This window comes from Clarias gariepinus, chromosome 9, assembly GCF_024256425.1.
Source record: "Clarias gariepinus isolate MV-2021 ecotype Netherlands chromosome 9, CGAR_prim_01v2, whole genome shotgun sequence".
In the NCBI taxonomy this organism is placed as follows: Eukaryota; Metazoa; Chordata; class Actinopteri; order Siluriformes; family Clariidae; genus Clarias; species Clarias gariepinus.
Window position 1 is genome coordinate 997,157 of NC_071108.1, and position 26,975 is coordinate 1,024,131.

At 44.2% G+C, this 26,975-nt stretch overlaps 1 protein-coding gene across 1 annotated transcript in view; it reads right to left on the bottom strand.

The window, feature by feature from the left end:
• Positions 1 to 26,975, bottom strand: part of LOC128530046 (N-acetyllactosaminide beta-1,3-N-acetylglucosaminyltransferase 3-like) — a 40,481-nt gene that overhangs the window by 6,478 nt on the left and 7,028 nt on the right. The window lies entirely within an intron of this gene.

Sequence of the window (26,975 nt, forward strand, 5' to 3'; positions counted from 1 at the left end):
GAATTACGACGTGGGAAACAGAGAACTCTTGGCCATCAAGCTGGCCCTGGAGAAATGGAGACATTGGCTAGAGGGAACTGAGCTCCTATTTTTGGTATGGACAGACCATAGGAATCTCGAGTACCTTCGTTCCGCCAAGAGACTCAACGCACGTCAAGCTCGATAGTCGTTATTTTTTTCATGTTTTAACTTTGTTCTATCCTATCGGCCAGGCTCAAAGAACGTTAAGCCAGATGCCCTATCGCGCCAGTTTCCCTCTTCTAAGGACCCCAGTCCATGCGACACCATTTTACCTCCCTCCTGTCTCATCGCAGCCTTGAGATTTGACACCGAGACCAAGGTCCAGCAGGCCCTGACCCAGGAGCCCGGCCCAAGCAATGTTCCCCCAAATCGCCTCTTTGTCCCCGTCCGTCTACGTTCCCAGGTGTTGGAATGGGCCCATGGTTCCCGTCTGTCTTGCCACCCAGGGGCTGCCCGGACCCGCGTCGTTACACAACAGCGATTCTGGTGGCCCACGCTAGGAAGGGACATCTCCCGGTTCGTGGCAGCCTGCGACATCTGCGCCCGAGCTAAGGCTCACAACCAACCAGCTGCCGGTCTTCTCAGACCCCTACCGATTCCCCGCCGTCCTTGGTCCCATATCTCTGTCGACTTTGTCACTGGCCTGCCTGTGTCCGATGGCAACACCTGTATCATGACCGTAGTCGATCGCTTTTCAAAGTCTGTGCACCTCGTCCCACTCCCTAAGCTGCCCTCCGCCAAGGAGACTGCTGAGCAGTTAGTCCTCCATGTATTTCGCCTCCATGGTCTGCCAACAGACGTCATCTCGGATCGGGGCCCTCAGTTCACCTCTCGCTTTTGGGGCGCGTTCTGCAGACTTGTCGGGGTGACTGCCAGTCTATCGTCTGGATTCCATCCTCAGTCCAACGGACAAACCGAGCGGATGAACCAAGCCCTAGAGGTTTCCCTCCGCTGTATGACTACTCGGGACTCGACCACCTGGAGCAGATTTCTCCCTTGGGTTGAGTATGCCCACAACTCTCTGCTTCAGTTCTAGTGCTACTTAGGCTACCAACCTCCACTCTTCCCAGCCCAGGAACTAGAGGTGGAGACCCCGTCAGCCCAACACTTCGTCCGCCGCTGCAAGCAAACATGGCTACGCGCTAGACGCAATCTGCTACGAACCCGCTCCTCTTATAAGAAACAGGCGGACCGCCACCGCACCAAGACTCCCAGATACCGTGTAGGAGACCGGGTCATGCTCGCCACGAAGGACATTTCCTTGAAGACCTTTTCACGCAAGCTCTCCCCCCGTTTCATCAGACCCTTCACCATCACCAGGATAATTAACCCATGTGCAGTTTGACTTCTACTCCCCTCGTCCATGCGACGGATCCACCCCACGTTCCACGTTTCCCAGCTACGACGCGTCATCAATTGTCCACTAAGTCCTCACGTCTCGACGCTACGCTGACGGATTTCACGGCTCAGACCCAAGCTCACGCTCTCCCCACTACGACACACCTCCACGCCTTCGCATTCACTCCGCGTATACGGCTTTCACGGCTCCGAGCGCGCGCACCTGCTGACTCAGTCACGCCCCTACAGTGTTCGACCAACACTACTCGCGTGCTGCTTCTGCACCTGCTCCTGGATCCATCCACCAAGCCCAAGAGTCTCCAGCTTCCTGACATTTTTACGAGCTGCGCAGTAGTCTCGGTTATTCATACCAATTTCTTTTTCATTTAAACAGAGGAGTAACGCAATTACAAGCTCTATATTGCTATATTATTGACAGAATAAGTTTAAATAACTATTTTAACAAATCATCCGGCTCTCAAATCAAAAACGGCTTTGAGAAATACGCCTAGCCCGATAGCCGCGGCCGTGGATAGCATGCAAGCTACAGCCTCGCTAACTCATGAGGAAGAGGCCGAAAAATGTGAGCAATGACGTGCCTCCTGATCCTGACGTCGTCTAAAATTCAAAGTATTGTTCAGCGGGTCCAAGAAGCAGAGAATAGAATCGATCACTCTAAAAAATAAAACTGTGCTGTACTCAATTTTTTTGGTGAAACATTTTTACACTTAAAAATATTGAGTAAATATAAAAAAATGTAAAAATCATGTAAAATATACTTCATGAATTGAGTACAAGTCAGTAAAAAAAGTAGATATATGAGTAGATATAATTGAAATGGAAGGTAGAAGATACTGAAAATTATACTATTATTTAACAAACAAATGTGCTAGATTTACTAAATATTTTAACTGAATGAAAAAAACAATACATACATCTTCATTTTAATTAGACATTTATTTGCCAAATTTGACAAGACATGAAGTCTAAACTCAACCTGGTTAACTTTGCAAATGACATGTAACAAAATCATAAACAAAGAGCTGAATTTATGTTATTAGTAAACAGTTTCAGAAACAATACTCCTGCACAAGTATTATACAGTTAACGTGGAAAGTAGACTTTTGTATTAGAATCTAATGAGTCACATTTTACATCTGAAAGATTGCACACCTTCACACTTCAGTTTCCTGCAAACTGTGGGATCCATACAAATGTGTGTGCAGACCTTTTCAGGTCTTAAAGAAGCAATGGCAGTCTAAATGAAGACAGGACACTAAGTATCCATGACCAACAGTACCATGCTTCACTCGATAATGATCGAAATTTCTTTTGATGATGCAACAAATGGGCAGAGCTTACAGCGCCATCCCACAATGCTGGCACCTAAAAAAGGAACAATAGTATACAAGTAAGTACAAGTGTGACTGTTAATATAAAGTCTACCAGACTGATAAAATAGTACTTTTGTTCAAATACATACTTTTTGGACTAATAGTCTTGTTGTAATTTCTATCTTTGATTCGATGGTTACACATTTAATATTTCTGTAACATTTAAAAAGTTGGCATTTACCATTCAACTTCTCTTCATTAGTTGTGTTGGTTCTGTGAAAGAGATATAGAAAATATATTGTAGCGTTTTTACGCTGGAAAGAATGCTGGAGAGACGAGTGAGCTTATTTGCTGCCCAATGCAATGGCTGGAAGTACTTTATTAAGCACACAGCATGTAAGGCATGAGCAGCACCTTAACTCAGGAGCCTACATCCAATTTAGCATCAGCCTGAACTGGAGCACATTTCACACGTCACACCCCCACACACACAAACAGGGCCGAAGCCACTAACCCAAACACCTTTCCCCATCATGGTGAACACACCGACATCCCCGCAAGGCATGCTGGTCGTCAGCCGCCGCCCCGCCCACGCCACACTGCCCCCACCCGAGCTGTGACCGTCCCTGGTCACCATGACAAACTCCGTTTCGGAGGCGTGGAGGCGGTCGGCGCTGGCGATGGGAACGCCGGCGTCCTTTGGCAGGTAAGGGGTGAACGCGAACGTAGTCCTGAGGCGGTCCGGCCTCCACAGAGTTCGATGTTTCCCCTGCGTGCGGCTGGTAAGGCGCAAGACGGTCCCGGTGGAGCAAAACTCGTGCCCGCCCTGCCAACCGCACCCGGTAGATGACATCGGAGAGCCGAGCTGGCTGTGAGTGTCCACGGCAATTCGCCCCATAGGTGCCCTCACCCAAAAGTCTTGCAGCGGTGCCCGCGAGCGCTGGGTGGGGCCCTTCTGCCTGGCGATGAGCGGTTCACAGTTCCACAACCCGTGGGAAACAGTGGAGCCGGTGTCCACGAGCGCCCGCAGTAAGACGCTGTCCAGCACACAGTCGATGTAAAGCCCCGCGGGGCTCCCCAAACGTCCACCCGGCGCTAGTTTAGCGGCTGCTGGTGTACGCTGTCCCTCAGGCCTGAGAATGTTGCAGCGGTAGTCCGGCTGTCCCTCAGGCCTGAGAACGTTGCAGCGGTAGTCCGGCGGTCCCTGGCCTCGGCGTCGTTGCGGAATCTCGGAAGCGGTGTCGAGGCCTAGCCGCGACGGGTAGCCCTGTCCCCGGCTAGGTTCTTGCTCCGGCGCTTGCGCAGCGCCAGCCTCCGCCCCATGATCCAGGGCCGGGATTTTTTCTTGCCGCTCTGCTTTGGTTGACGTGGTGTGCTCGCTTTAGCGCCGTCGGGAAAGCGCTTCTTCTGTGCGAGTAGTCGCTCCGCTACTCGGCGTCCCGCTTGGATTTTCAGAAGGTCCTCCATTGTGCGCTCGAACCCGTGACTCTCCATCCCACTTCTGACACCAATGTAGCGTTTTTACGCCGGAAAGAATGCTGGAGAGACGAGTGAGCTTATTTGCTGCCCAATGCAATGGCTGGGAGTACTTTATTAAGCACACAGCATGTAAGGCATGAGCAGCACCTTCACTCAGGAGCCTACATCCAATTCAGCATCAGCCTGAACTGGAGCACATTTCACACGTCACACCCCCACACACACAAACAGGGTCGAAGCCACTAACCCAAACACCTTTCCCCATCATGGTGAACACACCGACATCCCCGCAAGGCATGCTGGTCGTCAGCCGCCGCCCCGCCCACGCCACAATATAACATGTTTCACACAAACACACAAACTCAATCAGTTTTAGTTTCTTTTACTTACATATCACAACATACATAACATTTTACTTAAATATTTTAATTTCATATTACTTTCTCCCAATTCTAATTCTGAGAGAAATTTTGTATTTTCACTAAATCTTTATATTCCATAGCTTTAGTTACTAGTACAGTACTTAGCACATTTATTTTATAACATCTGCCGCTGCGTGCTCAGTGTTTAATTATGTTAAAAATACTCATATATAGTAACGGATAAAACACTGCCAGAACCCGAACACTGCACCTCATTTCTGCTGTTTAAACCTGCTTTGGTCTACGTTTCCTCCTTAAAGTGTCGGAGTGAAACGAGCAGACTCGCGGTTCAGTGTGTGAGGTGGACTGGTACACATGCGGTAATTATTTGAACATGCTAGGTTTATATCCTCGCCACAGTGGCGGTAGGCTGCGCAAAATTACCGCATTTGGTGGGAGAAATTCAAATATTGCGGCACAACCGCTGCTGGTTACACCGAGAAACCCGGACATGCACGCGCTACTGCTCGGTGTTAAATCTCTCCTTTTACACCAGATTTTAAGTGTCTGTGTTAACGCCGCTTTAGCTGAGCAGTTTGGTGGTTGGAACAAACAAGGACTGGCCTGTTGCTAGCTATCGTTAGCTCTGGAGCTCGGCTGTGACAGGATTCAGAACAGTAACACACACCCTATAAAGTTGTGTGTGCAGGCAAACAGAGTCATTATTACAGTAACTTGTGTTAGCTGTTTACTCACCAGGATTTGTAAGGAGTGTTCCAGAATGTTCCAGATGCTTCATGTCCATTCTCACATCCTCACAGCCTTCTTGTCTCTGATGTTACACCAGATTTCCCATGAGCACTTGCACGGGGCAATTTACTCAATTATTTAAGTTTTTGTTGTTAAACATTAAGAAGATTGAGTTAGAATAATTTATAATTGTAGTTCTTGAAACTAATCAGTACAATTACTTCATTAACAGATATTTTGATGGAAATGTATCAAAAAATATTAAGTGCATGTTAAAAATATAATTCAGTTAGTCAAATGCTGATTTTTACTAGTGAAGTAAACTTAAATTATAGTGTAAATTTAAGACAAAACTAATAGTTGTTTTTTTAGGCATTTACTTTGATTTGTCTAACTCAAACAATCATGTATGTGACTTTTAGAGATTTTATTAAGGTAACATAACCTTTTTATAACTGTGAAATTTACAAGGCCACAGAATCATTTTTTAGAGTGATGTGACTGAAACTTACATGCACGGCCAATAAAACTAAGATTCAACATTTGGAAAAACGAGTACAAGATCTGACTGAGGAGGTGGACGACTTGGAAAATTGCGGAAGGAGATGTAATGTGCGCATTATCGGTTTACCGGAGAATACCGAATAATCAAACCCTGTCAGGTTCTTTAAGAAATAGATACCAGATTACCTTCAGGCAGGGAAAGAGTCCACTGCTCCCTCGCTCCAAAGCTGGCTCAGGGCGGCCGCCCTTGTCATGTCATTGTTAGATTTAATAACTTCCAGGACAAACAAAGAGTGATGATGGCCGCCACGAAGCTCTTCACACTCAACAGTAAGCAAACATCGTCATCGCGGCATGCAGATGCCCTGAAAATCTCTTTTTTTAATAATTATTCTGCGGCGGTGGTGCAAAAGAGAAGAGCGTTCAACGAGGTCAAAACCCGTCTTCGAGAGCTGCAGATGGAATATGCGTTGCTCTACCCGGCCACATTAAGTGTCAAAGTTGGCTGTGGGCGCAAGAAGTTTGTTTCTCCGGAGGAGGTGATTTCATTCCTTGACTCCCGATAAGTGCCGGAGTAAATTGTGGTGTTATTTCCTCAGTGGATACAAAGTTTGAATTTTATTTTATTTTACATTAAGAAGAGGCTGGCTGCGCAGTTCTGCAGATGACAGATTTGGGTGCGCTGACTTTTGGTGAAAACGAAGATGGTGATTTGAGGAGTTTATATTTCTCTTCTTTAAGTTCTTTAAGTTGGTATGTTTAAGGTCACGAAACACCCTGTGACCCTGGGTTCATCACTGAGGATGTGTCCAAGCTGCACCACTAAGGTGTTTCTTATAACTATCCTTCTGGCATAGCCAGTGACATCCAGAAAAGGCTGGATGACGACTACAAACATGTGTAATGATGGCTGGAGAGACAGTGGACAGCTCGGAGAGACGGCAACCGGGGCAGCGAGGGTTAGCACCCCAAGCTGCATCCCCCGTGAGGGAGCACCCAACTAAGCTACAGAAAGCCCTAATGAAATATACCCCCAGGGGTGCCCGAGAGGGGGGGAGGATGAGCACCCCACATGGACGGACCTTCTGGTGCAGAACATGAGCAAAGGATTAACGACGATGAGAGTATCTTGTATGTGTGGCAAAAGCTGCAAGAACCTGAAAGGCCTGAAGATCCATCAGAGGAAGATGGGCTGTACGAGGAAGGAGCAAGCTGAACAACGCACAGAGGCAGTGCATAGCAAGTGCATCATCTCTCTGAAACATACAGCGACAGGCAGAGGGAGGAAGACCTGGGCCCCTGCAGAGAACTAATTTCACCACCACTACCATCCAGCCAATTCAACATCAAAGAGCCAACGCTGGCAGAGGTCAAGAACATGGTCAGGGCTGCACGGACCAGGGCCGAGTGGCGTGCCATACAAAGTGTACAAGCACTGCCCAAGACTTCTGAAGAGGCTGTGGAAAATCATCAGGGTAGTATGGCGAAGAGGCAGGGTAGCCAAGCAGTGGAGGTATGCCGAAGGTGTGTGGATACCAAAGGAGGAAAACGCAAGTGACATCTCGCAGTTCCGTACCATCTCACTGCTTAGCGTAGAGGGCAAGATCTTCTTTAAGATCCTTGCCAATCGCATGACCGATTTCCTCCTGAGGAATTCCTACATTGATACTAGCGTGCAGAAGGGAGGGGTTCCAGGCTTCCCAGGCTGCATTGAACACACTGGAGTGGTCACCCAGCTGATCCGAGAGGCCAGAGAGAACCGAGGAGATTTGTCAGTCATATGGTTGGATCTGGCAAATGCCTACGGATCAATTCCTCACAAGCTGGTGACCAAAGCCTTGACGATGCACCATGTTCCGGAGAAGATCACAGATCTCATACAGGACTATTACAGTAGGTTTAGTATGAGATTTACATCTGGATCTATAACATCAGCATGGCACCGCCTAGAAAAAGGCATCATCACTGGTTGTACCATATCAGTGACGCTGTTTGCTCTAGCGATGACCATGCTTGTCAAGGCGGCAAAAGTGGAATGCAGAGGGCCTCTCTCCAGATCTGGCACTCGACAACCGCCAATATGAGCCTTTATGGACGACTTAACAGTCACAGCAACATCAGTGCCAGGGTGCCGCTGGCTTCTTAAAGGTCTGGAAAGGTTAACATCTTGGGCGAGAATGTCATTCAAGCCAGCTAAATGCTGGTCCCTTGTGTTGAGGAAGGGGAGAGTTGAGGACAAATTCCGCTTCCACATGAACGGGCTCCAGATACCATCATTGACGGAAAAGCCGGTGAAGAGCTTGGGGAAGCTCTTTGATGTGACTTTGAGAGACACAGTAGCAATCCAGGCTATGCACGCAGAGCTGAAAACCTGGCTTGCGGCAGTGGACAGGGCAGGCCTCCCTGAGAAATTAAAAGCCTGGATATATCAGCATGGCATTCTACCAAGGCTTTTGTGGCCACTGTTGATGTACCAGGTCCCAATAACAACGGTGGAGACCCTGGAGAGAAACATCAGCCAGTTCCTGCGCAGGTGGCTGGGCCTGCCGAAGAGCCTGAGCTGCATTGCCCTGTATGGGCACACCAACAAGCTCCAGCTACCGTTCTCAGGCCTTACAGAGGAATTCAAAGTAACAAGAGCTAGGGAGGTGTTACTGTACAGAGATTCATCCGACACCAGAGTCTCCTCTGCAGGCATAGAGGTCAGGACTGGAAGGAAGTGGAGGGCGCAGGAGGCAGTCCAGCTGGCAGAGACAAAGTTGCGGCATGGTGTGCTAGTAGGGTCTGTGGCGGTTGAAGAGCAGGACTCGGCTGTCATAAAATGCCGCGCTATGACAGAGCGCAGGGGAGGGACAGACGGCAGATGATTCAGGGCGAGGTCCGAGCAGAGGTGGAAGACGAGCGGCATAGTAAAATGGTGGCTATGCGTCAGCAGGGAGCTTGGACCAATTGGGAACATGCATTGACTCGGAAAATCACCTGGTCAGAACTTTGGAGGTCAGAGCCAGCAAGACTCAAGTTTCTGATCCAGTCAGTGTATGACGTCCTACCGAGCCCAGCTAATCTGCATTGTCGGGGGCTAGTGGAAGCACCATCTTGTCCTTTGTGCCCTGCAAGAGGGTCGCTGGAGCACATCTTGAGCTGCTGCCCGAAAGCACTGGGAGAGGGGAGGTACCGATGGCGCCACGACCAGGTGCTAAAGGCAGTAGCTGATACCATCGGTGCTGAAATCCAGCAAAGTAAGCACCAGCCCCTAGTAAGGCCAAATATTGTTTTCGTCAGGGCCGGGGAGAAGACTCAGTCACAGCCAAAGGTCTCAGCTGGTCTGCTATCCACAGCTGGGGACTGGCAGCTGAAGGTGGATCTGGGGAGGCAACTGAAGTTTCCAGACCACATTACCAGCACAACACTCAGGCCAGACATGGTTTTAACATCAAAGAGTACAAAGCAAGTGGTGCTAATGGAACTTACAGTCCCCTGGGAAGACCTGATTGAGGAAGCTTTTGAGCGGAAAAAGGCGAAGTATCTGGAACTGGTGGAGGACTGCAGGCGGAAGGGGTGGAGGGCCCACTGTGAGCCAATTGGGGTTGGCTGCAGAGGATTCCCAGAACAGAGCCTGCACCGATCATTCAGGCTGCTTGGAATTAGAGGTGCTCAAGAAAGAAAAGCCACCAGAAACATCTGTGAGGCAGCGGAGAAAGCCTCTAGGTGGCTGTGGATCAAAAGGGGTGACGTATGGCTTAGTCTGCTGCTTGGACACAAGTCGGGGTCTGATCATCCCCGGCTGGGTAGCTCAGGTGAGGGTGTCTGATGATCTAAGACCTGAAACACCCTGTGACCCTGGGTTCATCACTGAGGATGTGTCCAAGCTGCACCACTAAGGTGTTTCTTATAACTAACAAGTTGGTATGTCACAGTATTGTTTAAAGATGTTCAGGTACAACTGTTTCATGATTGAGGTTTACGGCAATTGATAGCACACTTCGTATATGTACTTGGATCGTTAGCGGAATTCATAATCCTATAAAGAGAAAGAAAATCCTGACTTACATTAGAAAAGATAAAATTGATAAAATCAAGTATATTCCTCATCCTTTTCGTCAAATAGTAGAGGAGTAGCAGCACTGATCAGAAAAGATATACCGCTGAACGTTGTTAAATTGACAGAAGATGACAGAGGCCGGGACTTTATATGGCAAGTCTATTACCTTGTTTAATGTATATTATCCTCCAGGGCACCCCTCTTATTTTCTTATTAAGGCTTTTGCTGACTTTTTTTATTTGAAATCGATTATATGATTGCTGCTGGTGACTTTTACTTTATGTTAAATCCTCCTATTGATCGATTTCCCCATAAAATAATGGCGCCATCAAACACAACTAAACAAATTAATGGCATTTGTGAAGACTTAGAATTTATAGATGTTAGGAAAGCGTTTCACCCATCTGGTAAAGAATACAGTTTTTTCTCCCCACCACATCAGTTTTATACGAGAATTAATTTTTTTTTTCATTCCCAAGAGTTTGATTGCATTTAGCTTTATCATGTTGTATTAAAAATATTGTCATTCAGATCATGCGATGGTTGTTCTCGATGTAAAGGTATCAAATAGAGATAACTTCCGGCAATGAAGATTAAACACCAATATACTCAAAGATCAGACATTTTACATCTTCACACATCTTTCTATGCTATTAATGCTTAATCCACGCAAGACCCTTCTCTCTTATGGAAGACTAGCAAAGCTTACATAAGAGGGTTAATTTTGGCCTTTTCTGTTTCTAAGAAACGTAAAAAATACAAGACCCTAAGAGGATTTGAAGAGTATTAAGACTGCAGATAAGGCATTACTCAAAGAAATATCAGCACTGAGAAGCGCAATAGACTCACTGCTTACCCAAGATGCAGAATACAAACTGATTTTATGAGCATGGAGATAAGCCAGGTAAATTTCTGGCTTACGTCACTAAGAAGAAAAGTGATTCACGCTCAATTACATCAATACTAGACACAAATGACAAACTACATTATGATAGCAAATCAATTAACACATTTCGAGATTACTATAAAACCTATATAATACTGAAGTGTCTAGTAGCAGTACTACACTATTAGAAGCTTTTTTTCCCCCAAAATTAGTTTACCAATTATCTCATTAGATCAGATAGCAAAGTTAAATGCTCCTATTTCTAAAGAGGAGTTCATTGAGGCGATTTCACAAATGCAGAATGGAAAAGTGCCAGGTCCAGATGGCATAAGTTGTAAATTCTATAAAGAATGGCAAACTTTGTTACTTGAACCTATGCTTAATATGTTTAATCATTCATATAAAAGTGGGCAGCACCCTAAATCTCTAAGAGAAGCTAATATTTCCCTTATACTAAAAAAAGGTAAACCTCCCAAAGCCTGCTCCCCATATAGACCTATATCTCTACAGTATTAAATGTAGATAGGAAGGTGTTAGCCAAAATCTTAGCTTCGTATTTGGAAAACGTAATAACAGATGTTATTAAAGATGATCAAGTAGGTTTTATAAAAGGCCGCTCTTCATGCAATAACATGAGACGTCTCCTTGATGTTATACAAGTCTATAAACAACGCAAGTTTGATGGGCTAATATTTTCTCTCGATGCAGAAAAAGGATTTGACCATATTGAATGGTCATATTTATTTTTTGTTTTGGAGAAATTAAATTTTGGTGATGCTTTTATTAGATGGGTTAGAGTATTATATGATGAGCCTAAAGCTTTCGTTCTTACAAATGGTTCCAGATCAGCAAGTTTTTCATTATATAGAGGAACTAGACAATGGTGCCTACTTTTACCTCTGCTTTTTGCGCTGGCTATTGAGACCCTAGCTAAAGCAATCAGAACCGAGCCCTTAATTGAAGGCTTGCAGACTAAAGAAAGGCACCATAAGTTGGCACTTTATGCAGATGATGTGGTAATTTTCCTTTCAAAACCTGACTCTTCAGTACCCTCTCTTCTCTATATCATTAATACCTTCAGCACGTTCTTAGGATATAAAATTAATCTTAGTAAATCAGAGGCTATGCCTGTTGGTTCCATGAAGGCAATGCCAAATATTAACCCCTTATTTCCATTTAGGTGGTCTCCTGGAGGATTTATATATTTGGGTATCTACGTTAGCTGTATGTGTAAAAGTTTATTTAAAGATAATTTCTCCCCATTGTTAAGTAAAATTAGAAAGGATTTAAACTGATGGCACACACTACCTATTTCGTGGTTGGGTAGAGTAGCTCTAATAAAAATGACTGTCCTTCCCAAGCTTTTGTATCCAATTCAAATGATACCTATTCTGTTTTCTAAAAAAGTTTTAAAAGATGTAAAAGGCTGGCTTCCCTCTTTTATTTGGAGCAAGCGCTGACCAAGATTAAAGTTTTCCGCACTGCAATTACCAGGTTCAATCGGAGAACTAAATTTACCCAATATTAAGCTATATCAATGGTCTGTTCATTTAAGACATATTTCTGACTGGGTTGATCTCGATAATTCTTCTACCTGGTTGGACCTTGAGCAAGCACTGTTAAAAATTTCCCTAAAAGATCTACTGTTTTTTTTTAGAATTGTGAAAACCCTGTACCTGTAATTGCACTTAAGGCATGGAGGGCCATTAATCGTTTTGAGGGAAGAATGAAAATAACTCCTCCCCTTACGCCAATTGTAAATAATCCGAACTTCCCTCCAGGCAAATCTGATTAGATTTTGGGAGAACAAAGGTATTTCTCAGCTTTAGGATGTGTTTGATGAAGAAGGCCTAATGTCTTTTGAGGATTTGATACAAAAATATCAATGATCATAACAGGAGTTCTTTCGTTTTTTACAAATTAGGAGCTATATTTTGAAAAATACCTTGATATGTACTAATAGATGTCTGTCTCCTACAGAAAAGTTTATTTTTTTTAAATACCCGAAAAAAAGTCTGTGAGTTTGTTATATAAGGTACTTAGTGGTACATTTGAGAAAAAAGTTTTTTTGAATATTAGATCTGCTTGGGAAAGGGAACTTTCAGTCGCTATAAGTGAGGAAGAATGGGTTGATATCTGGAATAATGCCAAATCTATCTCAGTATGTAACCGTGCCAAAGCAATACATTTCAAAATTGTGCACAGGTTGCATATCTGACCAAACCGTAGACATACATTTAACAATGCCCTTTCACTTCTATGCCTTAAGTGCAAAACACAAATTGGCACTCTCACTTATTGTCTCTGGTCATGTAATCAGTTACAAATATACTGGGCCAAGATTGTATCTGAAATGTGCATTTTTTTTTGACAAGGAGTTGGCTATGAATCCTGTATTTTTGATCCTTGATCTAGCAGATCAATCTTTGATTTTATCCAATGAAAAGAGACTTTACAATCTTCTTACGCTTGCAGCCAGGAAAAATATATTATTGAGATGGATAAGCGATAAGACTCTAAGAATGGAACTAATCCCGCTGGAATATTTAACATGTTTAGTTAATGGCCGACCAGTTTAGTTCTATAATGTTTGGAAGCCTTATATTAGCAATTTAGAGACTGATTTGTCAACTATTCTGTGGAAAGGTTTTCCTCCCCAAGTACCTCAAGTGAGTGCATAGGATTTTGAATTGGTATTGTGCTACTATTGTGCTTTATTTCAATGCCTATTAAAAATGCCTTTTTATCCTATTTTATTTTAATTATTTTATTTTTGTTTATCCGTCTATTCTTTTTATTAATTTATGTATTCGGAATATCTTAAAAATAGTTTACTTTTTTGTGGCCTGTTAGGTGTATTTTTGTTGAAAAATGTTCAATAAAGATATTTGACAAAAAAAACTGCTTTCTGACAATGACCATTGTTAAAAGCGCTATATAAATAAAATGTAATTGAAATTTAATTGAATGTTGTGTTCTAAATGTCTTTATTTAAGGATTCTTGCTGGTGTATTTTTCATTCTCAGTCAAAACTTCTTCCCTTATACCACCTGACCCTAGCTTGGAGTACAACACTATTAAGGTATATTCCCCAGAACAATTTCTTTAAAAATATATAGAAACCATAGGAGAGGTGGTGAAGGGTTTCAACTGAGAGGTGTGAAAAACCGGATGAATTCGGAGCGCCGCAGGCAGCTGGAGCCGGTAGGTGAAAGGGTTGATGCAGAGTGTGATGCGGTAAGGACCGATGAACCTAGGAGATAACTTCTTTGACTCTGTGTGGAGATGAAGATTTTTGGTAGACAGCCAGACTTTGTCATCTACATTATACATTATACATTCGTCCCGGTGGGTGTCAACGGCGATGTTGGGTGGTGTATCGGTGGTTAGCTCGTCGGATGGCTTGATTGGCCTGTCTCCACAGCTGTCGACACCTGCGAACCAACTGTTGGGCCGACGGTACATCAACCTCCGGTTCTTGATGTTCAAACATTGAAGGCTGGAAACCGTGGCATACCTCAAATGGACTGAGATTTGTGGCAGATGACACATGAAGGTTATGAGATAACTCAGCCCATATGGGGTAATATGGATACGATCGGTGATGAAACATCTCAGATAGCGCTCCAGTTGTTGGTTGGTTCACTCCGTCTGACCATTAGTATCCTGATGACAGACTGCAGCTGGAATTGATCAGACGGCAGAAGGCCTTCCAGAACCGCCTGCTGGGCCCCCTGTCCGAGACGATGTCTTTTGGGAACCCATGCAGGCGGACTACATGCTCTAGAATCAGCTCGGCTGTGTCTTTAGCTGACGAGAGTCCGGAGAGAGCCACCAGATGCACAGCTTTGGAGAACCGATCTACGATGGTCATGATGGTTGTCTTTCCTTCTGAAACTGGCAATGTGCGTCCAGGGCCGACAAGGAACCGGAAGTGGTTGGAGCTCTCCAGGTGTCGGCTGATTGGTGGTCTTTGCCCTGGCGCACACTGGGCACGCCTGGACGAACTCGGCGACGTCCCGGGTCATGGAGGGCCACCAGAAGAGCGAAGAACTGCCGTGGCCCACTCAGCTGCCTGCCCTGAGAGCAACGAAAAGAGAAGAGCAATGCGTAGCCTATCGGTGGAGTATTTGGTGGAATTAAACTCAAACACCAGATCGAGCGCTGTTAGAAACACACTACACTTCCCGTCTGTGCCATTCCATTTTTCTGGTAATGAGAGAAAAACATCGGGGGGGGGGAATTATGCGGCACTGTGGCCTCCGCGGCGGGAGCCCGGCTAGCCGCGTCAGCAACAAAAGTCGCGACCAAAAGTCTTGGACGCTCCGGCGCAGATTAGCGATCTCTCCGGTTAGCTGATTGATGAGCGCGGCATGCTGATTCACCACATCGCAAAGGCGCGCGTGATCCGCTGGGTTCACCGCGAAAGACTCAGTCATTCTGTCATGCACTAACCTGAGTAGACCAGAAGACGTAGCTTTAGCGGTTAGCCCTTTGTAGCGTGGATGGTGAACCCAAACGCGGAAGCAAGCGAGTAGGCAGGATAACCACGCGATTTAGTCTAAGGACTCTCATAGAAGGGGAGCAAGGGAAAAACACAAATTTAACCCGCGTCCTATAAACACACACTCGAAAACAGAAAGTAAACCCAAGAAGGTAAGTACTCACGAATTGGCAGAGAAACGATCTGAACCGTCATGGGCGAACTCAATGACTGAGTGATGTGCAGCACCATCTTGTCACCTTTTATACTTCCTGTTTTGCGACCGTACTACTTCCGGGTCCTAGTGCCAGTCGCGGCGCGGGTGTGTGTGACAAGTTTTTATGTAAAAAATTGTTCAAAATGACACGTTCACTTTTCAAACACATTGACATTCAAAACTTTTTACAAAGCAAGATTAGATTAAAGAGTTCTATAATAAAGTGTCAACTCCAGTAATTCACTGATGATTTTAACACTAATGATCATTAGAACATGATTACAAATGTTTGCTCTCCTGTGAGAGACCAGAGACATGAGATTAGTGGGTTGGAAATGCAAAGTGTTTTGTTTTTTTTTGTAACTGAACTATGGGTAGTTAAGTAAAAAAAGTGTGGTTATGGCTGACAGACTGTGACTTTTACAACCATCACAGTACAACAAAGTGAAGTAAGAAGTCAACAGAGTCTCTGCAGAAATGTATTTAAAATCTAACTTGTAATGATGTGATGTCTCCAGTTTTTTTGGTTGTACTGAAAAGTCTCAGAATTTAATTAACTCTTCAAACCTAGTTCTAACATTCAAATGACCAGGGGGTTCTTTAAGCAGGAATCGAACCTTCATCCCTGGAGTTATTTCCCTATATCCCTGGAGTGGAGGTATTTTGCTCTGAGAAGTCCCGTAGCTCCTGTGTTCTCCGTCTCAGACAGTAAGAGAGGTTTATCAGTGCCAGGTTTACTGCCACATCCCAGGCCAGGGAACGAGTCAGTCCTGACCGAGCTGCCCCCCCTCAGCATTCTGTCTCCCTGTCAAACAAACACTGTGTGTATTCTAACAGCTACATAAGCATGTCTACTGTACCATTATGTCGTCTGTCACAGAACCCACAAATCACCCTGCCTTCCACACTTTGTTCTCTCAGGCATTATTTACATCTCTTGCTGAACCTTGTTACTGTGTTACTCACTAAAGCACAAAATCAAACACAAGGCTAACGCAAGATGCAATTAGTTTTATTAACAGTATTTATTAGTATATAACAGTAGCCTAATCTCAGCATGGAACATCCCCAGTTCTGCTACTTTATGTTCAGTGCTCTTGTCTACACAAATGCCGTGAAGTCAAAGAGAACCATTTGTGCATTTATTGTAATTTATACTTTTAAAAACTTCTGGGCCAGACTGTATGTATATAAAGTCATTTGTGGTATTTATACTTGTTTAATATACTTCTCACAAAGTGGACACAACAGATTATTGACACAGTGTGTGTATCTCATGTCAGTTGTACACAAAGCTTTCTCTAATTAATACTTACAAGAATTTTCCTATGGCTCCAGAGTTCTGGGCCATACTGTGTGTGTATATATTGTAAAAGTTACTACGCTCCTCTTTTAATTCTATGTGTTTTCGTGCCTCACTGAGCATGTTAAATGTGCACATGATAGCACAATTATAAGTACAGTTTGTTTGGAAGGGTTGCCAGGAGAAACCTCCTCTGTCTAAAAATAACATGGGACAATGACTGTAGTTTGCAAAACTGCATCTGAACAAACAACAAGGCCTGTGGAACAATTTCATATAGACAGATAACACCAAAGTGCAGCTGTGTGGCCTTAATGCCCAGCACCATATTTGGATAAAACCAAATCGCTTTATTCAACAGGACAATGATCTGAAGCGCACCAGTAACTCTCCACCAGAATGGATGAAAAATCTGAAGAATTAAGGTTTTGGAATGGCCTTGTCCAGACCTTAACCCAACTGAAATTCTGTGGTGGGATCTAAAGAAAGCTGTGCAGAAGCGGTTTTCCAAAAACCTTAGTGGTCAATCTGATTGAACAAATCCTTTTAGACTGAACTAAATCTCGGTTTCTGTTAGACCATCTCTTCTCCTAAAATTTGTCCATTCAGATGCATCCTGCAGGAATTATAGAGACACTAGTGACCTGTATGCACTACCGTCTGTGGCTATAGTCATCAGTGATTACTAGGGTACAACACACACTTCATTAATAAGGGTTGGCATATGCATTCATTTATATTAACTGCTGGACATGAAAAAAGATGTTGGTTTATATTAGATAATACTGTACTATATTATATTAGATAAAAGTTATTTAACGCTTATATATAAGATGCAAAACTTATGATGCCTTCAGAGAGTATCCCATCACAGTTTAGAAGTAAAGACTTTATGGACTTCTTCAATAAAAAAATCAATAGTATCAGGAAGAAAATAACAGAGGTTCAACCCCTAATAGCATCTCATGATCCAGTTCAGTCTAAAGCTTCACATTTAGATTTTCAGTGCTTTACAGGTATAGGACAGGAAGAGCTGTATAAACTTATCACCTCAGCTAAATCAACAACATGCTTGTTAGATCCAATTCCAACCAGATTTTTAAAAGAAGTGATGCATACGGTTGGAGAGCACTTCTAAACATTATGAATTCTCCATTATATCTAGGTCACGTCCCTAAACCTTTTAAGTTGGCAGTTATTAAGCCTCTTCTTAAAAAATCTAATTTAGACCAGAACAAAATAAATTACAGACCGATTTCAAACCTTCCGTTTATATCAAAATATTTAAAGAGGTAGTATCAACTCAAATATGTCATGCTCTCAGCGTCTCGCGCTGATCAAAGACCGCTCTTTTCCTTTGACACTTCCTCTCTCACGCTGTCAGACTTTTCATCACGTGGTCATGTTTTCCCACGCTGTCATCGTTCCTACACGCCCCTGCACCGGCCCGCCGACACACCGGTTTCTCATCTGGCGCTGAATTTATTCAGCTTATAAGGAAGCGTAGTGTGCTGTCTCGCCGCTGGATTATTGTGTGTTGTTTCGCTGCAGTTTTCTCGCGTTTCTGTTCATGTTTTTTTACGTTGCCGATTTCGCTTTGTTCCTTGTTTAGCTCAGACCTCAAGCTTCGGAACACCGCGAGAGCCATGCCTACCAGCCTCCTTCCCCCCCCCCCCCCCCACACTTATGGAGGAGAACCAGGAACTTGTAGGTCATTCCTCTCGCAGTGCTCACTGATTTTCGAGTTACAAGCCTTTTCCTTCTCGTCAGAACGTTCTCGGGTGGTCTACGTCATCACGCTACTAACCGGTGGAGCCCGGGAGTGGAGCACGGCCCTCTGGGAGGCACACGACCCAGGCTGCAAGAACTTTCAGGACTTCTCCAAGGAGATGAAGCGGGTCTTTGATTGCTTGTTTGTCGGCAGGGAGGCCGGAACTAGGTTATTGAGATTCCGTCAAGGATCCCGCTCCATCTACAGATGGAGCCACGCCAAATAGCCGCGGAAGTGTGAATTGCGTACGAATGGCGTACGGCTGCCTTATGCACGCCGTAGTCCCCCCTCCTTTTTCTTCGAGAAAGGCGTGTCAAGATTTCACCGTAAACACGCCCATTCAAGCCCTATTTATGCATTTACCTGGTTCCACCACTAGATGGCGCTTCGTTCTCAAGGACCTGTTAACACAAGCCAGCAATTTAGTTGCGCTGAGTTGCAATCACGTGATTTTAACAACCCACCCCCACCGAACTGACGCTGCCAAACTGCACTAGAGATGAAGATGGCGGCTTAATGGACTATTCGCGGTAAGTGGTGTTTTTATTTATAAAATTTGTTTGGGATTAGTTTACAGTTTATTTTCCAGTTTAGTTTTTTTTACCGGCCGTTTTGAAAATCACTGGCAGCACCAGCAGCGGTCAGATGTGACTTTAGATAATTTAATGATCTGTTTACCAAGTCTGGAGTTAACATTACAGCTTACTGTCAGTGTCACAAACTCACAATGTCACTCCTCTTTAACTAAAAAAGACACTAAAGCTTCGAAAATACTATTAATGTCCCTAATACAAAGGCTGCACTACCGGATGAAGAGTGTTTGTGCTCTATAAAAATGCCTTTAGAGTCTGACCGCGTGTTGTCTGGATAAATTTAGCATTTATTTATTCTTTGGGTAAGAGTTAATCTGCAGGTTATATCTGTGAATATTATGTGATGCAGTTCATGAAGGACACAAGCTGAGGATAGATGTACAGGAGCTCGCGAGCTAAACGCTCATAACCGGGTTTATATTTTTCTCAATTTGGCCGTGACTTTGCGCGGTAGCGCGAGCGCTTAGTTACCGAACTGGATAAAACTCTGAAGTGTTTATCAGTTAAGGAGTGTGGGGGGGGAGGTGTGTGTGTGTGTTTGTGTGGGGGGAGGTGTGTGTGGGAGGAGGTGAGGGGGGCTTCAGTACTCGGGTAGTTATAGTTTGGCTTCAGAGATGAACTAATATATACGAGTGTTATATCGCCTAACTTATTTGTATGAAAAGCGCATTTTAATTTAATGCAGACGATAATACAGACAGACCGGGGTTAACACTAACAAAGTTCAATGGTTAAAGTTATCCCAGTTTATTTACATTCCAGAATTCCACAAAACAGTATTTTACACACTCTGTGGTGTAGGTTTACTAATATCTTTTATATTTATTACAACTAGATATTCTGTAAAGTTTATTTATCTTTGTCTTCACTAAATTCTCCTGTTGTCTTTAAGCAGAGCTCCGCCCTGGAGGATTGGGGGGTCAGACGGATGACGGTTGGCCTTTTGGAGCTACTGGAGGAGCCTGAACAAGCTGTTAAAGGGAGCTGTAGGAGGGATGACGTCACAGTGCAACAGCTTTAGAATGATGTTTGGTCAGGTCTACTGTATATTCTGAACATAGAATTGCAAAACGTCTAATACTTTAGGGGGGAAACAAAGAATTAAACAGTTCCATCTTTAATATTTTTAAAAAATGATATTTTAATATATACAAGAACCAGATAGAGACTGATAAGCAGCTGGTGTTATCCGGGTATTTTAATGACCTTTAAGCAAAAATTAAACATGTTTTCACCTGTTTTATACAAATTATTTGTTTTTACTTTTACTTTTGACTAGTTTTGAAAGAATAAATTTTATTTTTAAAGTCATGTGTGCGTGTTTTAATTGTTGGGGGATTGTTTGTGTATTTAAAAATACATTTACTTAAACCAACAACTTCAATGTGCAAAAAATGGGACCCGACGTTGTTTTAAATAGTCAAAGAGTTGGGCTAATAATAATGATAATAATTATTATTATTATTATTACTGGTTATAGAAACGAATGAAAACAACAGTTAAACACTTGATCATATCTATCTGTGCTAGTTTGTGTTTGTGATTGTGACCCATAATCATTTTTTTTCTCAGTATAATGTTTTGGGGGGGTTTTAAGAATCCATTAAAAGAGCAAAGACAAACTTGGAAGGTAAGAAACCTCCGTGGAGAATACTGACTATGACATGGTGCTAATTGCTCTGTGTGTGTGTTTTTGGCGGGGGGAGGGGTACTTCAGACTTACTTGTCTGTGCGCAAAATGTTTGTGTTAAACCAACGGAGAAATGCAGGAGCGCGCGCGCACACACACACACCTCTCATCCACAACCGCTTTAACTGTTGTCTTGTAAATCGTTGATTAAACTTAAGAACACAGCTGTTCAGCATCAGTCCTAAACACAAGCGCAGGGTCTGTTTTTGTCCTTAATTAAAAGACACCAATATGTTAATTTACACAATGATAACATGTTGTTTATGTTTAATGTTTATTTTGCGGGAAAAGGTAATAAGCAATATTTAAAATAAAACAAACCAGGAAGTAAGTGTTTCATACATTAAGGTGCTGTGTATAACCAAGTGCTCCAACAGACATAGCAACAGTGTGTGCGCTGTGGGGGATTGGAAGGTGAACGAATATAATCATGTACAAGACAAAGGACGTTCAGAGGTGTGTTATACCCCCCTGCCACGGATTGCCGCCCATTACGCAATCGCTATCTTCAAAGAAAAGCCGCCGCCCCTTTTCATTCAAACGCGTTAGCGAGTGTTTTTTCCTTACCTCCGCTCGGTTTTGTGAACACAGTTGCGTTCAGTAACACGGTGGAACCAATTACATAAACAGCAGCAACAACAACCATTATGATCACACTTTGTTGAATTTATATTGCTTAAATATTTCACAGCTGTGTCCTCTTTGCATTGCTACGTGTTTATTTACTTCCTTTTCGCATCGTATAATGCACTCTAAAATCGACACTATCAAACTTGGAAATTATATAATATTCAATCAAACATCAAGTTATTAAAAGTAACGAATTTGTCACTACTCTTCTCTCATGCAGCACGGCTAAAAATATAATAAAAATTACACCAAAGTGCTGCAGGTTTGGTGTCTGTGAGCTTTTCCTAATCAGAGTTAGACGGGGGGCATTTTGTGGCTGATCCAGTTACACTCTACTTAGATATTACACAGAGGAGAGTTCACTTCTGTTCTCTTCATCCTAGCTTAATTTCATCTCATGAAATAATAGTAAGTTTTGTAAAGTCTGAGTTCATCTCCCCAGCCAGTGTTGTGTATGGACAGGGTAGCATCATGGCAGGATTGGTGTCATTTTTATTATCTTTTTAGCCGTGCTGCGTAAGAGAAGAGTAGTGACGAATTCGTTACTTTCGTTACTAGACTATTTTGTCTGCAAGTGAAATACATCGATACGTTAATAATTTACACCACGATAACATTACTGCAGACGGATCTAGAGACGTGACTTTGAGACGTTCACAGTATATTCGAACCGTAGACAGTGTTTATTCTGCATAACATTACAAAACAGCCATGTCCAATAAAACAGTGCATCTTTAATAAGCCACATTGGTTTCCAGTCAGTAGTAAAATTAACGAAAGACTGAGAAGCCCCGTAATATAAGCCCCCGTAATATATATATATATATATATATATATATATATATATATATATATATATATATATATATATATATATTTTTTTTTTTTTTAATGTTCAAATTAACGTTTCAGAGTAGCCTATATAATTTGTCTTGTCATCTGTTTACAGCGTTGGCTGATTTTGTGATTGAGACCCATGGGTTACATTGAAATATTTTATTATTAGTAGTAAGCCAGGCTTTAGTAACCTTGAATAAATCACAATATAAGCCCTCTCCCGCGCGCACGCTCTCTCTCTCTCTCTCTCTCTCTCTCTCTCACACACACACACACACACACGTACACACAAACAAATAAAACATGAAATCGCGTAAAACCAAATGAAACTATCGCAAAAAATATATAAGCAGTAAAAATTACAGTACTATCCTGTAGGTGATTCCTGTCCTGATAACAGGCGCTGACCCTCTGGAACTGTTTAGCTCTGTTAGTATTGTGTTCAAGTGTGAATGTTTATAGGGATTTAATCTGTCTCTGCTGCCGCATCTATTCACCGGAGTGATAAGTGATTAATGTCCCATCAGATCTTTAATGGGAGACGTTATACTGGTTAAATGACTAAAGACATACTGATCCGTATGGACAGATATTTGTTTCATATATTATGCGTTATTAATCGATTTGTTTTGCCAATTTTTGACTATCAGCGAAAAAAAACATTAGCGAAAACATAAAAAATATAACGAAAACAAACCCAAGCAGAAGTTAAATTTTAAGCGTTACTTTGCAGCAAAATATTATCTACCAGTGTATTAAACGGAAATAGATAAAATACACCGTAATGTAAAATACTGTACATAGCCCGCATTTGTATTCCGTACCTACAACGACCGGTATAGATAAATTACAGATGTTACCGTGTCTTTAAGTATTAATAAGGATGTCGTGAAAAATATTGCAATAAGTAGTTTTATTAATTAATTTAATCATTAATTAAAAATAGCATAAGCATCATGGATTGTGTATTGAGGGATTTAAATCTGTTTATGAATCGTTTTTTATCCCTCTTCTTTACCACATGATCTATTTATGAAACTATGTTGACTTAAGTTATGTTATATATATATCAAATATAGTAATCGGCTGCTTGGACACTGCAGTTAACTGAAGCAGTCAATGCTCCATCTGGCGGAATTATACAGCATTACAACCATCTTTTTAGAAAGCGCATGGGGGCGTTTATGGGGCGGGGCATCGTTAACTACGTCATCGCGGGGGATAACATTCCGTGCACGGATCGATCATGGTCCTGTCACGGTCCTGTCATGGACCTATCATGCTCCAAGCGGCTGTTTGACGTGGCTCCCACTGTACGACTATGCCATTTAGTTCCGCACCCTAGCCGCTTCTAGTGGGTGGAACGACAGAGCCCTAGCGGATGTCTTCCTGGAGGGGCTGTCAAAAGCTCTCAAGGACGAGCTCACCTCTCGTGAACTTCCCACAGACCTCCACGAGCTCATGGACCTCGCCGGGCAGATTGACTCACGTCTCCGTTTAAGACGGACATCCAGGGGCTACTGTCTCCTACTCTAAAGCAGACGACTCAGGAGGAGCCCATGCAGCTAGGCAGGACTCGCGTCTCAGACGAGGAGAGACGCCAACGCCGTCTGCAAGGGGCTTGTTTTTACTGTGAAGCTTCAGGACACAGGCTAAAAGACTGCCCAGTAATAGGGAGGTGGCCTCTAGTCAGACTGGGGGCACTAGAGGTTTCTTCTTCCGACAGACTCCCACAAACACGTCCTTTACTCCCCGTAAACTTAATCGTCGACGGCCAGGTTCATCCTATTCAGGCACTTATTGACTCTGGCTCTGACCGGAACCTGGTCAGCGCCTCCACAGTCAAAGCTTTAAGGATCCTTTGTGTACCGCTAGACCCTGCTAACCGTTCAGGCCTTGGACGGGACCCAGCTTCCACCCATCACTTGCAGGACCCTCCGCTTACTTTAAGGACGTCAGGAAATCACTCAGAGGAGATCTGCCTCTTCGTCATGAACAAATAACACGCCGCATTGGTCCTTGGACTTTCCTGGCTAACCCTCCATGGCCCCCAGATTGACTGGAACAAGCACATCATCACGGGTTGGAGTCCCTCATGCTCCAGGACATGCCTGCACTCAGCACTTCCTCCGGCTTCTGTCCCGGCCACGCCCGATGAAACCCTGGACATCTCCAATGTCCCCACCGAGTACGATGACCTCAGGCAGGTCTTCAATAAGACCTGAGCCATGTCGCTCCCACCGCACCGACCATATGACTGTCCTATTGATCTCCTCCCAGGAACCTCTCCCCCTAAAGGCAGACTTTACTCTCTAGCACGCCAAGAAAGAGAGACCATGAATAAGTACATCGCGGACTCCCTCGCTGCCAGAATCATCCGTCCATTGTCCCCGCCCGCTGGGGCAGGGTTTTTCTTCGTCAAGAAAAAAGACCTGTCCCTTCGCCCATGCATTGATTACAGAGGGCTTAACGAGATAACCGTCAGAAACCGCTACTAGTTACCACTTATGACCACCGCCTTTGAACTTCTCCAAGGGGCGGACATCTTCACCAAACTCGACTTACGGAACGCCTATCACCTTGTCCGCATCCGGGAGGGCGACAAGTGGAAAACTGCCTTCAACACACCCACTGGGCACTACGAATATCTGGTGGTTCCGTTCGGACTGACCAACGCCCCTGCCGTGTTCCAGGCCCTCATTAATGACGTCCTTTGTGACTTCTTGAATTCCTTTGTGTTTGTGTATCTGGACGACATTTTAATTTTCTCCCAAGGACTGGAGGAGCACCGGCACCACGTTCGCAAGGTTCTGCAGAGGCTCCTAGAAAACAATCTATTTGTGAAAGCTGAGAAGTGTGAGTTCCATACAACCTTCACAACATTTTTAGGCTTTGTCATCTCTCCCTTCAGACTGGAGATGGAGCCAGCCAAGGTCCAGGCCGTTTCCCACTGGCCCACGCCAGCCTCCCGTCGTGACCTCCAATGGTTCCTGGGGTTCGCAAACTTCTATCGCCGCTTTATTCGGGGTTACAGTTCCGTCGCCGTTCCCCTAACCTCCCTGACTTCCCAGAAGACATGGTTCTGCTGGAACAAGGAGGCAGACAAGGCTTTTGCAGACCTCAAAGCACGGTTCACCTCAGCTCCCATTCTCACCACACCCGACCTATCTCGCCAGTTTGTGGTAGAAGTGGACGCCTCCAACACTGCCGTTGGGGGAATCCTTTCCCAGAGGTCCCCACGAGACAACAAGCTGCACCCTTGCTCGTTCTACTCCCGCCGTCTATCTCCGGCCGAGAGGAATTATGATGTAGGCGACCGAGAGCTCCTAGCCATCAAGCTAGCGCTGGAGGAATGGAGACATTGGCTGGAGGGGACCGAGCTCCCCTTCATAGTATGGACTGATCATCGGAACCTAGAGTACCTACGCACCGCCAAAGGGCTCAATGCCCGTCAAGCTCGGTGGTCATCATTCTTCTCCAGGTTCAACTTCACCCTGTCCTACCGCCCAGGCTCTAAAAACACTAAGCCAGATGCCCTCTCACGTCAGTTTTTCCCCCCACAGGATCCCGCACCATGCAGCTGCATTTTGCCATCGCATTGTCCCCTTGCCGCCATAGAACTAGACATCGAGACTAAAGTCAAGCAGGCATTGACTCAAGAGCCCGGCCCAAGCAATGTTCCTCCAGATCGTCTCTTTGTTCCCCTTTGTTTGTGCTCACAGGTCCTGGAGTGGGGTCATGGATCCAAGCTGTCCTGTCACCCAGGCTCTGCCCGAACACTCTATCATTCAACAGCACTTCTGGTGGCCCACGATGGGGAGGGACGTTTCCAGTTTTGTGGCAGCCTGCGACACCTGCAACCGCTGTAAACCCAACAATCGCCCTGCAGCTGGTCTCCTCAGACCCCTACCCATACCTCATCGCCCCTGGTCGCATATCTCGCTGGATTTCGTAACAGGCCTACCTTATGCATGTTTAAACATGCGCGGTGTCAAATTATGCGCACACACATAACACACACACTCTGCAGCGCTTTCTCCCAAGAGAAAGAAAAAACACACACATAACACACACACTCAAACACTGACACACAGTAAAGGCGAGAGAGAAAGAGAGCGTGTGTGTTTGAACATGCGCGGTGTCAAATTATGCGCACACACATAACACACACACTCTGCAGCGCTTTCTCCCAAGAGAAAGAAAAAACACACACATAACACACACACTTAAACACTGACACACAGTAAAGGCGAGAGAGAAAGAGAGCGTGTGTGTGTGATCTGGCAGTGTCAAATTATGCACGCACACACAACACACACTGCAGCACAAGAGAAAGAAACACACACACACACACACACACACACAGATTGATTATACCAGTAAGAGACGAGGACTAAGACCCAGCAGGGGAGATGAATACCCACAGCGCCAGAGAGAGAAAAACCGTTGGCTCAGTTGTGATGACGCGACGCTCGGTGTCAAAACAAGAAGCACATGCGTTATACATGCTACTCGGAGCTCGTAAACCACGACAACGCTCGTTTAAGTCAAAATTTATTAAAAATATTTGCTCCTCTTCCGGAACACTCTTAAACCGCGATACTCGTAATCCGAGGTTCCACTGTACATGCTTTCCTTGGGTAACATCATTAGAAGACATGGGATTAGTTTCCAATGTTATGTTGATGATACCCAATTATATATCCAAACATAACCAGATGAAATACCCAAGTGG